At 42.1% G+C, this 14,310-nt stretch overlaps 1 protein-coding gene across 1 annotated transcript in view; it reads left to right on the top strand.

Moving 5' to 3' along the window:
- The first annotated feature begins 310 nt into the window (after positions 1–310).
- Positions 311–14,310, top strand: part of lifra (LIF receptor subunit alpha a) — a 149,894-nt gene continuing 135,894 nt past the window's right edge. The window contains exon 1 of the mRNA XM_084322882.1: positions 311–475. The gene's annotated coding sequence lies outside the window, so the exon portion shown is untranslated. The remainder of the gene's footprint in view (positions 476–14,310) is intronic.

The following is a 14,310-nucleotide window of genomic DNA, read 5'->3' as shown; positions in this document are numbered from 1 at the left end:
CAAATGTGAGGTACTTTGAAATACCCAGTAACTAATAATCTATCACAAACCAATGCAAGTTCATGTTCAGGGATTTCCTAAATGGACCAGAGGATCCCAGAGCGTAATTGTATCTGTTTTTATTGTTATTTATAAATGTTTCTCTCTATTCTATCTTTATTTAAAAAAAATGTATTGTATTTATTTATTTATTTCTCTATTGAGTCTATTCTGGTGTAGAATATAACGTCACGCTCCGCCCTTTCCCAGTACCCCCCCCCCCCATCTCCTCCTCCTCCTCCTCCTCCTCCTCCCACCCCTGGATTTCTTGGGTTGGGAATGTTTTGCTTATGGAGACATCATTAAAACAGTTTTAAGCGTATCTTTTTTTCATTTTCTTTATATATATTTTTGTGTGCTAATAATAGTCGAAGACGTCGCCGCCGCCGCCGAGAAGAAGGATATTATCTAACGTCTGCGAGTCGTTGTTCGAGAGGTAAACCGTTTGCTGTTTTAGATTGTGTGTGTGTGGGGGGTGCTAATGTTAGCTAAAAACTAGCCCCTTTCGTGACTGATGCACCGAGTGAATCCACAGTCACTTGCTCCTCCATAGGAAACCAACCTAGATTTACCCTGAAGGACTGGTTCTGGCCGAACCGTTCGTTATAAAAGTATCACAGAGAAATGTCAAAGGTACTCACAGTTGCACGAGGGGTTCGCACAGAGATACGGGATGGTTTGAAAGCTCGGCGTTGCTAATAAACATTTTAAATATTCTTTATAAACTGCTCAAAACGGCATTATTTCCGGCGTTGGCTGCCTGGTGTGATCACAGCGCATGCGCATCATGCACCCAACGCCGGAAATAATGCAGTGTTGACCAGTTTATAAAGAATATTTAAAATGTTAATTAGCAACGCCGATCTTTAAAACCATCCCGTATCTCTGTCCGAAACCCTCGTGCAACTGTGAGTACCTTTGACATTTCTCTGTGATACTTGTATAACTAACGGTTCGGCCAGAACCAGTCCTTCAGGGTAAATCTAGGTTGGTTTCCTATTGAGGAGCAAGTGACTGGATTCACTCGGTGCATTACAGTCACGAAAGGGGCTAGCTGTGTTGGTAAAGGACGGGGCATTGTTGTGCATTAGGAAATATACAATAGGTACAGTTTAAATGGCGTTTCAATTAATAGTCGTTGGTACTAACATGAAAGGCGGTTGAACTATGTCCATGTAACGTCAACGTTAGCTAACTTGTGTCACAGTCTGACGCCACTAGGCCTGATTGATTGATTGATTGATTGATTGATTGCTAATTGTATTAACAGATTGCAGAATGGGTACAATACAGTACAGCTCAATACACACAATTGTTAAGGGGATGCAGACCAGAGAAAGACTTTCGTCTTGTTTACATCAGGGTCCCCCATTTTCAATTCATAGTGACATTTATGACATACACAACATACATGACATCTATGGCATAGGGACATACATGACATACTGGTATATAGTACTGTTTGTGACATATACGATATGCAAATATACAGTACTGTTACCCATAGATCCTAACAGAGAATATATACATATGATGGGGAGGAGACTGTACATTAGGAGGGGATTGACTGTCATCTTAGAAAAGCAGGGTGAACTCTTGTTTCTAGACAGGTGCGTTAACAACATGGTTCCTCTGAATAGAAACGCTGCTGCTGTGTCATTCTCACATGTTCGTCAAAACATTGATTTGAACCTAGATTAAACTAGACTGGACTCCTCACTTGGCAAAAAAAGCCCCCTACATGAAAAAGTTAAACGTCCTATACCATTGCCGGTGCATAGTACTAGATCTTTCTAGTATCTTGCATATAGGTGAAACTCAATGGCAATCCATGGTTGAGTTTGTGTCATTATTGAATGTACTGTTGTCAATGTCAAGTTGTCAACATTGTTTTTCAGTGACTGTTTTTTTTTTATTTTTTATTTATACAATATTTGCATTGGGTTTTACAGTACACAAGTCAGGTTTTCATTGCCGTCAATTATTTTTAGTTCCTTTTCTCCACAAGAAGTGTACACAAGTATACCCACATACCCCCTCCCATTTTCTCTCTCTTAGCATCTTTAAGTTTTACTGTTATCATATAGAAATAATACATACATTCAATGGTACCTCCAGTAAGATAACTCGTACATAGATCAAAATAAGTGATAAAAAAATAAATTACATCTTTACAACACCTTCAATGGCGTGCCTCCGCTCTTCCCCGGGGTCGAATGACCACGGGAGAGAGCGGGGGGACTCATCCTATAGCAGCTAGAGTTGTTCCGATACCGATACTGGTATCGGAAATGCCGCCGATACTGCCTAAAACGCTGGTATCGGTATCGGCGAGTACACGTAAATTCTAGCCTCCGATGCCATGATGTAATTTATCTCCTGCCGAGTCCTGCGGAGAGTGAGGATTATAAAATGAACATGTTTTAAAGTGTGATGCTGTGTCATTTTAACAGCAGATACACTTTCTTAAATTCCATTGTCCCCGACAGTGCGGTGTGACGGGGAGCTCGGACGGGAATCGGGCTGTGTTTGGCTGGTGTTATGATAGCATTAGCTGGAAAGATAGCTAGTTGGAACAACATCCGCTTTTAACGTTACATCAAATCAGATGATCGCCTGTCCTTTCTCCAGGACCTAACACTGTCCGTGACCGTCTATCAACAATAATGCACCCACGGTGAATTGTATTTAAGTTAAGTAGCTACTGACTAGCGTTAGCTGACTATTACTAACGTTATCAATGCGGGAAGACGCGCTAGGTCAGTTAGCTTAGCTTGATAACGTTACCGTGTCTAAAGTTGGTGCTATTCACATAATCCAGCAATAATGGCTGCAGACCTGCAAGCAAAGTACAGCAAGTGCCAAAGGATAAGAGTCTGAGGCGGAGTTTCAAAAGAGAATGTTGAATATTTATTTTGCATCAAAAACCACAACATGAACGTTCTATCTGCCACTAGCTTACAGACTGAATAGGGTATATCTGCAGAGCCACTGAGTAGCGAGTGCAACACCGTTTAATGTCCGTGTGGATCATTGGAGTAGGGTATATCTGCAGTGCTGCAGCCCATACTCATTGATTAATGATACTAATACAAATCTATACAATCACCTGTTGTTGAATAAATACTATACGTTCTAGTTATTACTAAAAAACAGTATAACAGTATCTGAAAAAAAAAAAAAAAAAAAAAAAGTATAATTTATATAATTTTTTTTTAAATTTTTTTTTATGCACTGGTATCGGATAAATATCGGTATCGGCCGATACCCAAAGCTTAGGTATCGGAATCGGATCGGAAAGGGAAAAATGGTATCGGAACATCTCTAATAGCAGCCCTCCTATATCTATCTTCCCTTCTCAGATATTCATTAAATGGTTTCCATATATCCTCGTAAACCTCTATTTTGTTCCTGAGGATATATGTTATTCTCTCCATTGACATGCACTGTGCCATGTTCTTAATCTAAGCACCGATTGTGGATGCGTCAAATTTCTTCCAATTGAAAGCTATTGTTCTTTTTGCCTGCAGTATAGCAAAGTCAATACATTTGTATTGTTTGGTTCTCAGGTTGAGATTTACTGGATATAGGTGTAGCAAGGTTTTCAGTGACTTGCTACTTTGTGTGTTACTGTTATATTCCTCTAGTTAAAGGGTCAGTTGATGTTGGGTCCCCTAGCCCTATTTCTTACTCTTACTCTTATTCATTTCGGGGCTTGTACAGACTGAATGAGTGGTCCCATTTTCAAGATTCAAGATATTTATTTGTCATATGCACAGTTAAACAGTTAAAGTACAATGACAATTTTTTTTTTTTTTTACTTTATTTTTTAGCGTTTATCGCTTTTCTGGTCAAGCATGACCGACAGAAACAGGTTGAAATGGGATGTAGAGCAGGGGAAGACATTCTGAGAAATGACGGCGGGTCCGGGAATCGAACTCGTGTCCCCCAGATCCGTGACGAGCACGGTTTTCCCCGACGCAGAAATAGCGCCGAGATATGCGGTGAGCTACGGGAGCTCCCTCAATGACCATTTTTACTTTGCTAGTAGCCCCCCACCCCCCATCACAAAGAATATAGACTTAAACTCAAATGAATACGTTAAAATAAATTAAAAATAAAGAATCTTTTAAAAATAAAAAAGGTAGAAATATAAGGCATGAGTGACAGAGTAACAGTTTTGCACGTTCAGTTCACAGTGTCGTGGTAGAAAGGATATAGCATTGTTTGCAAATATTGTTTGCATTAGCTGAGAAAGGACTCTGCCAATCGACCACATCTTTGGTGAGTAAGAAACAGGGCCAGGTGCTCAAAATTCGGAAGGATGACTAAGGATGACAAACGGACTTAGGGCCTAGGCAGGTCCACGTATTAAGGTCCAGACTAGTATGGGTTAAATGAGATTTGGCTGAGAGGAGTGCTCTACTCTGGCCAGCTACAGTAGGAGACACTGAACAAGAGGCTACAATTGATCTTAAGTTTCGAGAGGGGTGGGGGCTGTAGCATTGTTTGGGGCAACCAAAAGGGATTCCTCAAAACTAGCTACCTGAATTCTGTGATCTTCTTTTGCTGGAGGTATACAATAAAATAAATATGTACGTCTATGTGAAACATCTAAACCTGTGTGCGTGGGATTGTCCTCAACTAAACATTCAACTAAAATAGGACTTTGCCAACTAGCTTGAATCGATTAATTGATTTAGGCTAGGGATGCCCCGATCACGTTTTTTGCCACCGATACCGATCACCGATAGTCTATGAGCCATATCGGTCGATACCGATCGATTACCGATCGTTTTTGGTATATATGAAGAAAAAAAAAATATATATATATACTTTTTTTTAAAATAAAAACTATATATTATATAATCATACTTGTAGTTGTATTATTTGCTAGACATTGCCACCACGCAACAAGTCAAAATGCTTGCTATCTGCAAACAGCTCCACTGTCTGTGTGTACTCGAGTAGCCTCCAGCTACGGCCAGGATTCTCCGGCGCTGCAGCTGGACCCTATTGGTGGTATACTGTGCTTTTGTCAAATCACATTCAGCATGCCCTCGGCTCGAATACGCATCGAATCAATGTTATAAGCAGTGATGGGAATAACGGCGCTATAAGTAACTTCGTTACTTTTTTCAGTAACGAGTAATCTAACGGATTACTCTTCCGTGGACTGTATAAACGGTATGAATTTGCGCTACTGTATGGATTTTGACTATACCTTGTGACCGGTAGACTAGAACTTCGTTTTGGTCAGACTCATTGGCCTTCCTTTTCCGTTTGGTCAGACTCACAGGCCGTTGGTCCCGGACTCTTTTTTTTTTATTTTTTTTTTAAACTTTGACCAGTCAGCTGGTTCTTTTAGCGTTTATCGCTTTTTCTGGTCAAGTATGACCGACAGAAACAGGTTGAATGGGGTATAGATCGGGGGAAAGACACTCTGAGAAAATACGGCGAGTCCGGGAGTCGAACTCGTGTACCCCAGATCTGTGACGCGCACGGTTGTCCCCGACGTCGAAATAGCGTCCGAGGTACGCGGTGAGCTACTGGAGCTCCCCTGGTCCCGGACTCTTATTGTCTTTTTAAAACTTAATTTAATGTATGTTGTATGCTATTCATTGCCTCAGTATGGGCCTTGTCAAGGAAGGTTGGTCAAGGAATGAAGCCCTCATTAACCTCATAACAAACGATTGTGTTGCAGTATGTCTCAGCTGTATTGCTCCACAGGGTTCGCACAAGGTCCTTGAAGTGCTTAAAGTGCTTGATTTTTTTACCACAAAAAAGTCACAGCCTGGAATTCCTTAAACAGCCAATTATTTAACAAGGTGCTTAAAAGGTCCTTGAAATTCAAATCAACCATTCACATTGAAAGTTTTGTTCATCCATGATAAAAAATGTCTGAATCAAGAATAATTTTTTTTTAATCTAAAGTGTAACTAATTGTTGGAAATTGGTTTTAAAGGAAAACTCCAACATTTTGGGAAATTAGCTTATTTGCCATCTACCCTGGAGTTAGACAAGAAGATACATACCTTTTTCATCTCTGTGCATGCAGTAGGAGTAGAAAGACGTTGGGAACTAGGCTAATGGAGGAACTTACTTCCAGTGACTGACGCTAAGCTAGGCTAACGGTGCGCGTCTTCCTACTCCTACTGCATGCACAGAGAAGAAAAAGGTATGTATCTTAACACTCCAACATTTTGGGAACCCTGGAGTTAGACAAGAAGATGCATACCCTTTTCTTCTCTGTGCATGCAGTAGGAGTAGGAATACGTTGGGAACTAGGCTAATGGAGGAACCTACTTCCAGTGACTGACGCTAAGATAGGCTAACGGTGCGCGTCTTCCTACTCCTACTGCATGCACAGTAGTGTTGTCAAAAATATCGAAATATCGATACTGAATATTTAAAATGGTTACGATACTCATTCCCGAAGTATCGATACTTTCTGCAGTACCGATACCAGCTGGCTTGCTCCCGCAAGTTGTTGACAGACAGACGCACTGCCAGAGCACGCTTGCTTTTCCGCCTCCTCCTCCTCAGAGACCGGCAACAGACACAAGCTGCTGCTGCAGCCTCTTCCCCTCACAGCCGGGAGCCCTGTCTTGAGTTTGTAAACAAAGCTATTATTAGCTAACGTTAGCTGTCGTTCCTCCGTTAGCTTATGCTAGCTAGCTGGCCACATTTATAATTACTTCATGGAAACGGAGTAACGTCAAGCCGAGCCCACCCACACTACACCAGTACACGCATGAACTCGACACAACTACCCCGTTTCCAACGTTAGGTCGAGCGGAGCCCATCCTACACTAGTACACGCATGAACTTGACACAACGTTACCCCGCCCCCATAAAGTGTCCAATTAGCAGCAATGTTGTTGAAAATGTAACGTTACTAAATGCTCCGAGCATAGCTCCGGTGAAATCTCCCTCTCTCTCCCTCTCTCAAGTACCCTTGTTTTCGGGTCATAACTAGAAAGGTGCGCTCAGTAGACCTCAAATCTCCAGCAGTCTCTCTCTCTCTCTGTCTCTCTCTCTGTCTCTCTCTCTGTCTCTCTCTCTGTCTCTCTCTCTGTCTCTCTCTCTCTCTCTCTCTCTCTCTCTCTCTCTCTCTCTCTCTCAGGTGTGGGAGGTGTTTGCTCAGGTCTTGTTTGTCTGACTGTCTCTCTCTCTCTGATCTAAAGTTAAACAAAGGGTTTTAAAAGTGTTATATTTATCTTCTCTTATAGTACCAGAGAGAAGCTGAGGAGAATCAACCAGCAACAAAAGCTAAATTTGTTTAAAAAATATATATATATATATATATATTTTTTTTTAAATATTTTTTTGGTATCGAAATGGTATCGAAGTATCGATACTTTTCAAGGTATCGTATCGAAGTCGAAATTCCAGTATTGTGACAACACTAATGCACAGAGAAGAAAAAAGGCATTTAAAAGTGAATTGTATCCTTTTAAATGCCCTTTTAAAATGAAAAATAGTGCGTGGGAAAGTACTTAAAAGTCCTTGAATTTAATTTTGCAATGTCTGTGGGAACCCTAGCTGTATGCTATTCATTGCCACAAGTATGGGCCTTGTCAAGGAAGGTTGGTCAAGGAATGAAGCCCTTATTAACCTCATCATAACAAACGATTGTGTTGCAGTATGTCTGAGACTCTCAGCTGTATTGCTCCATTCATCACTGTCTGTGTCTGTGGTTGTATGTTTAAAAAATGCCACAGCCATGTTCATTTTCACACTGAGCTGCGAGTCAATACAGAGGATATGGAGCACGGTCTATAATATGCACAGAGAAGAAGCTGTTTTGCCCGTGGTGCTGAATGATGGCTCTTGTTCAGGCCTGGTTTGGTTGAGTGAAGGCGGCACCCACACGCTGGAAGATAGACTCCCCTTATTTTCTAGATTCTGTTATGGCGGCACAGTGGTGTAGTGGTTAACACTGTAACACCAAGAAGGGTCCTGGGTTCGATTCCCGGTTGGGGGACCAGGTTGCCAGGTTGCCACTACACAACACTAGGGCTGGGCAATTAATCGAAAAAAAATTGCGAACTTGATTCATAGACCTATGCAATCTTATTTCTACGTTATGATGATTTTTTTTATTAAAAAAAGACATTTATTTGATTTCTTTCTTTCTTTTACTTTTTACTTTTTTTTAAATGATGACGATTCTGACTTGAGTTATTTTGTATGTTACAAGACACTTTTAAGTTTAAGTCAAGCACTTATATGTTATGTTTAAGTTTAAGTCAAGCACTTTGATATATGTTATGTTGTCTGTTTAAGAAAGAGTTGAAAAAATAAGAATCGTGTGAGAGAATCGTGATCTCAATTCTTAGAGAGCAAGAATCGCCCAGCCCTAGTAACCACTACACCATCTCTGGGGAATGTGTCTGTGTGTGTGTGTGTGTGTGTGTGTGTTTCCTATGGTCCAACAGGACCGGGGGTAGTTGGTGTATTTTCACAATGACTTCCACAAGCTACCCGTGTCCAGAGGGAGATGATGACTCGAATAGAAAGACAGAAACAGTTTGTCTTTCACTTGTAAGGAAGGAAGGAAGACAGACAGAAAGGATACACTCTTTGTTTCTGATCCAAAAACTGAACTCATGAGGACTATGCGCTCAGGAAGGCCATCAATGGACGGGAGCAGGAACTTGGTCTCACAATAACCCCAAGGAGATCGAGACGACACCCCGCCATAGTCCTAACAGACCTTGACTACGCGGACGACATCAGCCTGCTCTCTGACCAGGTGGAGCAGGCACAGGAACTCCTGTGCAGAGTGGAGACGGAGTGCGCCAAGGTTGGCCTTAGGCTAAATGCCAAGAAAACCGAGGTCATAATGTATAACATCCTCCCGGATCATCCACCTCTAAGGACAACAGGAGGCTCTGCTCTAAAGGAAGTCAGTGATTTCAAGTACCTGGGCTCGTGGGTCAACTCGTCTGAGCAAGACCTTAAAGTGAGGAAGGCACTTGCGTGGAGGGCTCTGAACGGCATGACCAGTGTGTGGAAATCCAACCTCCCCCGTCAAATCAAGCTCAACTTCTTTCATGCAACAGTTGAGTCTGTCCTTTTGTATGGCAGTGAATGCTGGACCTTGAAGCCCACCCTGCAGAAGTCCTTGGATGGGTGCTACACCAGAATGATGCGTGTGGTGCTCAACATCAACAGGGATGAGCATGTCACTAATGCAAACTTGTATGGGGGGGTGCTAAAGGTGAGCGATAAAGTGGCAGTCAGGAGAATGAGGCTGGCAGGTCACTGCCAGAGACACCATGAGATGCCAACCAGCAAACTTGTACTGTGGGAACCAACACACGGGCATCGATCACGAGGACGTCCCACGTTAACCTATGTGGACGTACTCAGGAGAGATGTGGGAACAGAAAGCACCGGCGAGCTAGCCAGATGCATGGAGGATCGGGATGACTGGAAGCACCGATGGAGGGCCCGTCCGAGGACGACCTAGATAGATAGATAGATAGATAGACATGAGGACTTAGGCCTGTTGCAATAAATCAATTTATCGCGCAATAATGAAAATTAATGCAATGATTTTGATGGGCGCAATTAATTGCTATTTGCGTGTTTGTTTTAATGAGGCGGGAACCAGTACCTCTCCGTGTGGGGAGGCGGGCCGCTGGCGTTACTACAGAGTACAGCACGGGAGCTCCTGTGAGCACCATGCGTATGTTGGGCAGTAGCAACGCTACATAGCTTAACTACATTTCTCAGTAGCGTGATGGTAGCGTCGCTCCTTTTGAACCAAGTAGCGTTCTTTGTAGTGTAGCTATTTTTAGACCCAAGTAGTGCTGTAGCGTGAACAAACGCTATACGCTACTGCCCGGAGAAACTGGACTGCTAAATAAAGATTAAAGATCTAGTGTTGATGCTATGACGCTTCCTCCTCATCGTTGATTGCCTGTAGTAGCTGCATCTAACGTTAGTAGCTAACGTTAAAACTAACCTAAAGTTAGTTCACCAACAATCTCAACATTTGTTTTATCATTAGCTCAAAAACACAGAACCGGACGACACAAGTTGTCCGCTCATAGGTTCTGCTAGGATAATAACAACAATACTTCCGGTCGGTGGGTTTCAAAATAAAAGAGCAAAGTCTAAAACACCGGAAAAGACGTTTATTTTGTACAGCGTTTTCCTCCACGAGTACTCAAGTACATCATGTGATCAATCGATCTTTTTTTTTTTCCCATCCCTAGTTTATCCTGTGCTGAAAAGTCTCCATTCCAATAGAGATAGTATATATTTGTGTTTATTTGATTATTGTTGAGCTATATTTTAATCGAGAGTAACTGGTAGTGTAGCTTACTACATTTTCCAAGTAGCTTGCCCATCACATAATCCGCGAGCCACAGTAAACAAACGCGAGCCACAGTTAGGGTGACCAGGCGTCCCGCTTTTGGTTGTATACTGCACAGCCATTTTACCTAATGTCCCACATCCCACATATTGAGAGGATGTCCCTCTTTTCGAAGCAAAAAATAAAAACATGGGTCTAAAAGCCCCTTCCTACAGTAAACGTAGCAACCCGCCTCTTGTCCACACACATTGCTCTGCTCGTTTTATCATTGCTCTCACAGAGATAAAACTGGGAACGAGGTTACTCTGCTTCTGACGCTACCTCATATCTGATTGGTTAGGTAGTAATTTAGGATATTTAAAATGTCTTCCAATGTTAAATAAAGGTTTATTGCACTTTGAAACGGTTTCCTTGCATTATTATGCTATTATCATTATATTAGTAAAAAAAAAAAATTGATTGAAAACTTTTGGGAAATACATTTCTCAAAAAAATTATTTCTCTCAAAACCGCAATAATATCACTTATCGCAATAATTTCTGGGACAATTAATCGCCCAGCAAAATGTGTTATCGTGACAGGCCTATGAGGACTGAATGTCCTACCCCCTCCGACACACACACACACACACACACACACACACACACACACACACACACACACACACACACACACACACACACACACACACTCTCGCCAACATCCGGTCTCTGTCGCCACAAAGCGCAGTGGTTCCTAAAGCCACTCAGTCCCAGGGGAGGAAATTAGGCCACTTTACTCGCCAATTGCGAGTATTTTTTACGTTTGGCGAGTAATTCATGAAGAGCACTCGCCAGTCTGGCGAGTACTAGTAATTACAAAACAAAACAAAAAAATCATTCTGCAATCTGCTGATTCGCTCACTGGCACAAACCGAACTCTGACTCCCCCCTTGATTCCTCCCATTTGCGCCACATAATAATCAGACCATAACCAATGAACATCATCGTTGTACAGATGCGCTCTAAGCTCCTCCAATGAACACTCATTTTCTAGAAGATGCCGCCCATCTAGGGGAAGTGGACAGACCACTGCGCGCTGCCCTACAGACTCCTGTCACCGGCAGCCGGCTTGACAACGTAGACAAACTTACAAAAACACATCAGTGGATGAAAATAATTGCATGTAGAGTCGTCGCTTTCGGATATCAGTGCGGTCTGACATGGGGGCGAACAACAGCACGCGACGCGTCTCCTTCGAGTCGGATGAGAATGACAAGTCAACCAGCATTAGCCGGCTAGCTACCTAGCATGTAACAAGCTACCATAACGCGCATTCAACATAGTGGACGACTATACTGAGCGGCTTTGCTTAAATGCAGCCGAGTGACATTTTATTATCACCGGGTTTCCCCCAATATCACCACTCGCCCATATGCCCTTCACAACGGTGATGTTGTCATACTTGGCATTCAGAATACACCTGCTGAACCCCTAGCGTTGTCGATTCGGTTCCAATGTATTGTCATCTTACAGCACAAGTACAGTACAACCAGAATACATTTGGCATACAACCAGAGTGCAAATGTAACAAGTCAAGTTCAAGTTGTTTTATTTAGCTATTACATTACAGTGAAATGCTTGGTTCTTTCACTGCCCAACTCAGTCCAACCTAAACCAACCCAGTATTGATTGATTGATTGATTGAAAACTTTATTAACAGATTGCAGAATGGGTACAATTAGGCCTGCCGCGATAAGCAATAAATCGATTAATTGCTGCGATAATTAAAATGAATGCAATGATTTTGACGGGCGCGATTAATTGCTATTTGCGCGTTTGTTTTAATGAGGCGGAACCAGTGCCGCTTGTCAGTCACTGTCCGTGTTGGGAGGCGGGTCGCTGACGTTACTAGAGTACAGCACGGGAGCCCCGTGGGGCAACGCCACAGCTTAACTACATTTCTCAATAGTGTGGCTCCTTTTAACCAAGTAGCATTATTTGTAGTGTAACGTTAGCTATTTTTAGACCCAAGTAGTTACTCGCTACTGCCCGGAGAAACTGGACTGCTAAATAAAGATGAAAGATAGAGCTTTGATTCTCATTCCATGCTAACAACATTAGCTAACAAACGAAATACAACACAGAATAACGTTAATACAATTACATGCATCATTGTTTACAATGAACGGGTGGGGCTGGTCAAAGGACTGGACACGGGGACAAGTTAAACATGAATTAATTTATTATAACACTCCGGTAGTTTCGAGTCGTGCTGCAGTGCCTACGCACCACAGCTATTCTATTATATACTGCTTTGACGCTTCCTCCTCATCGTTGATTGCCTGTAGTAGCTGCATCTAACGTTAGTAGCTAACGTTAAAACTAACCTAAAGTTAGTTGTTCACCAACAATCTCAACATTTGTTATTAGCTCAAAAACAACCGGACGAGACATGTTGTCGGCTCATATGTTCTGCTTAGGATAATCGCAACAATACTTCCGGTCCGGTCGGTGGGCTTCAAAATAAAAGTCTAAAACCGGAAAAGACGGAGCGGTGGGCTTCAAAATAAAAGTTTTGGGAAATAAATTTCTCAAAAAAAATTCTCTAACCGGTCGCAATAATATCGCTTATCGCGATATTTTCGGGGGCAATTAATCGCCCAGCAAAATGTGTTATCGTGGCAGGCCTAGGTACAATACAGTACAGCTCAATACACACAATTGTTAAGGGGATGCAGACCAGAGAAAGACTTTCGTCTTGTTTACATCAGGGTCCCCCATTTCGGTCCTGTTTGCTTAATGCCTTGTCCACTTCCTCCACACTCCAATATGCCCTTCAACCCTGCTCCTGTCAAACCTGCTCTTTCCATTCCCTCCATCATGTCCCCCCTTTCTGATGAATATTTCCTGCACTTAAGAGTCAGACACACATTCCTAGTAGTTGAGCTGTGATGAATGAATGAATGAAAACTTTATTTAACAGATTGCAGAATGGGTACAATACAGTACGGCTCAATACATGCAATTGTTAAGGGGATGCAGACCAGAGAAAGACTTTCGTCTTGTTTACATCAGGGTCCCCCATTTTCAATTCATATTCAATTCATCATTCAGTATAACCTAGACCAGCCCAACCCAGCATCTTTCACTGCCCAGTTCAGCCCAACCCAGTCCAGAATAGTTCCCTCTTTCATGTTAATATGTGATTTAATGATGTAATATTTTGAAGAGTAGAGACAGTGTGATTAATTTACTATGATTGAAAATCAATTTAGACGAAGACGTACAAAGAAGTAATTATCACAATTAGCGATTTTTTTTGTCTGGTAAAAAATCAGTTTGGCTGGTAAAAAAAATCAGATACTCGCCAGTTGGCTGGTAAGCCAAAAAGTTAGTTTCCTCCCCTGCTCAGTCCCCACACACAGAGGCCGCAGCCACTGGCTGTACAGCGGTTGTAGTCTCGGCAGCTTAATGACAGCGTTGTTGATGAACCAAGGCGTCCAACGCACATTATTTATAGCCTTTGTATCCAGAAGGTCATACTTATTCTTAGGGTTGTTACTGTTGCAGTCCATTTTGATCTAAAGGGCCACTTCGCCAAAAATGTGATTTTATTAATTTGCACACAATCTCATGCACACAAATGGTTCTGTACACATTCATTTAGTTGAACACTTATTGAGAGTAAAGGAGTTTGAATATGGCCACCACTCCAGTGATGTCATCGGGGAGATTGAATCCTTGTGTTGTGTTAATTATAGCTCAATGCCACATAATTTCATGGAACACAAGGATTCAATGTCCCCGATGATGACATCACTGGTGGCCATATTCACACATGTGTGTGCATGTGTGCAAATCTGTTGAGAGTTTTTGAATATGTGTGGGAGATTATTTGCAAAATAAATCGTCATCGTTTCTTTTTTGGTTCAAGATATAACCTCTATCGTGCTAATTTAT

The sequence above is a fragment of the Notolepis coatsorum genome, assembly GCF_963971535.1.
Source record: "Notolepis coatsorum genome assembly, chromosome: 10".
Taxonomy (NCBI): Eukaryota; Metazoa; Chordata; class Actinopteri; order Aulopiformes; family Paralepididae; genus Notolepis; species Notolepis coatsorum.
This window is presented reverse-complemented; position numbering and strand designations above follow the sequence as displayed.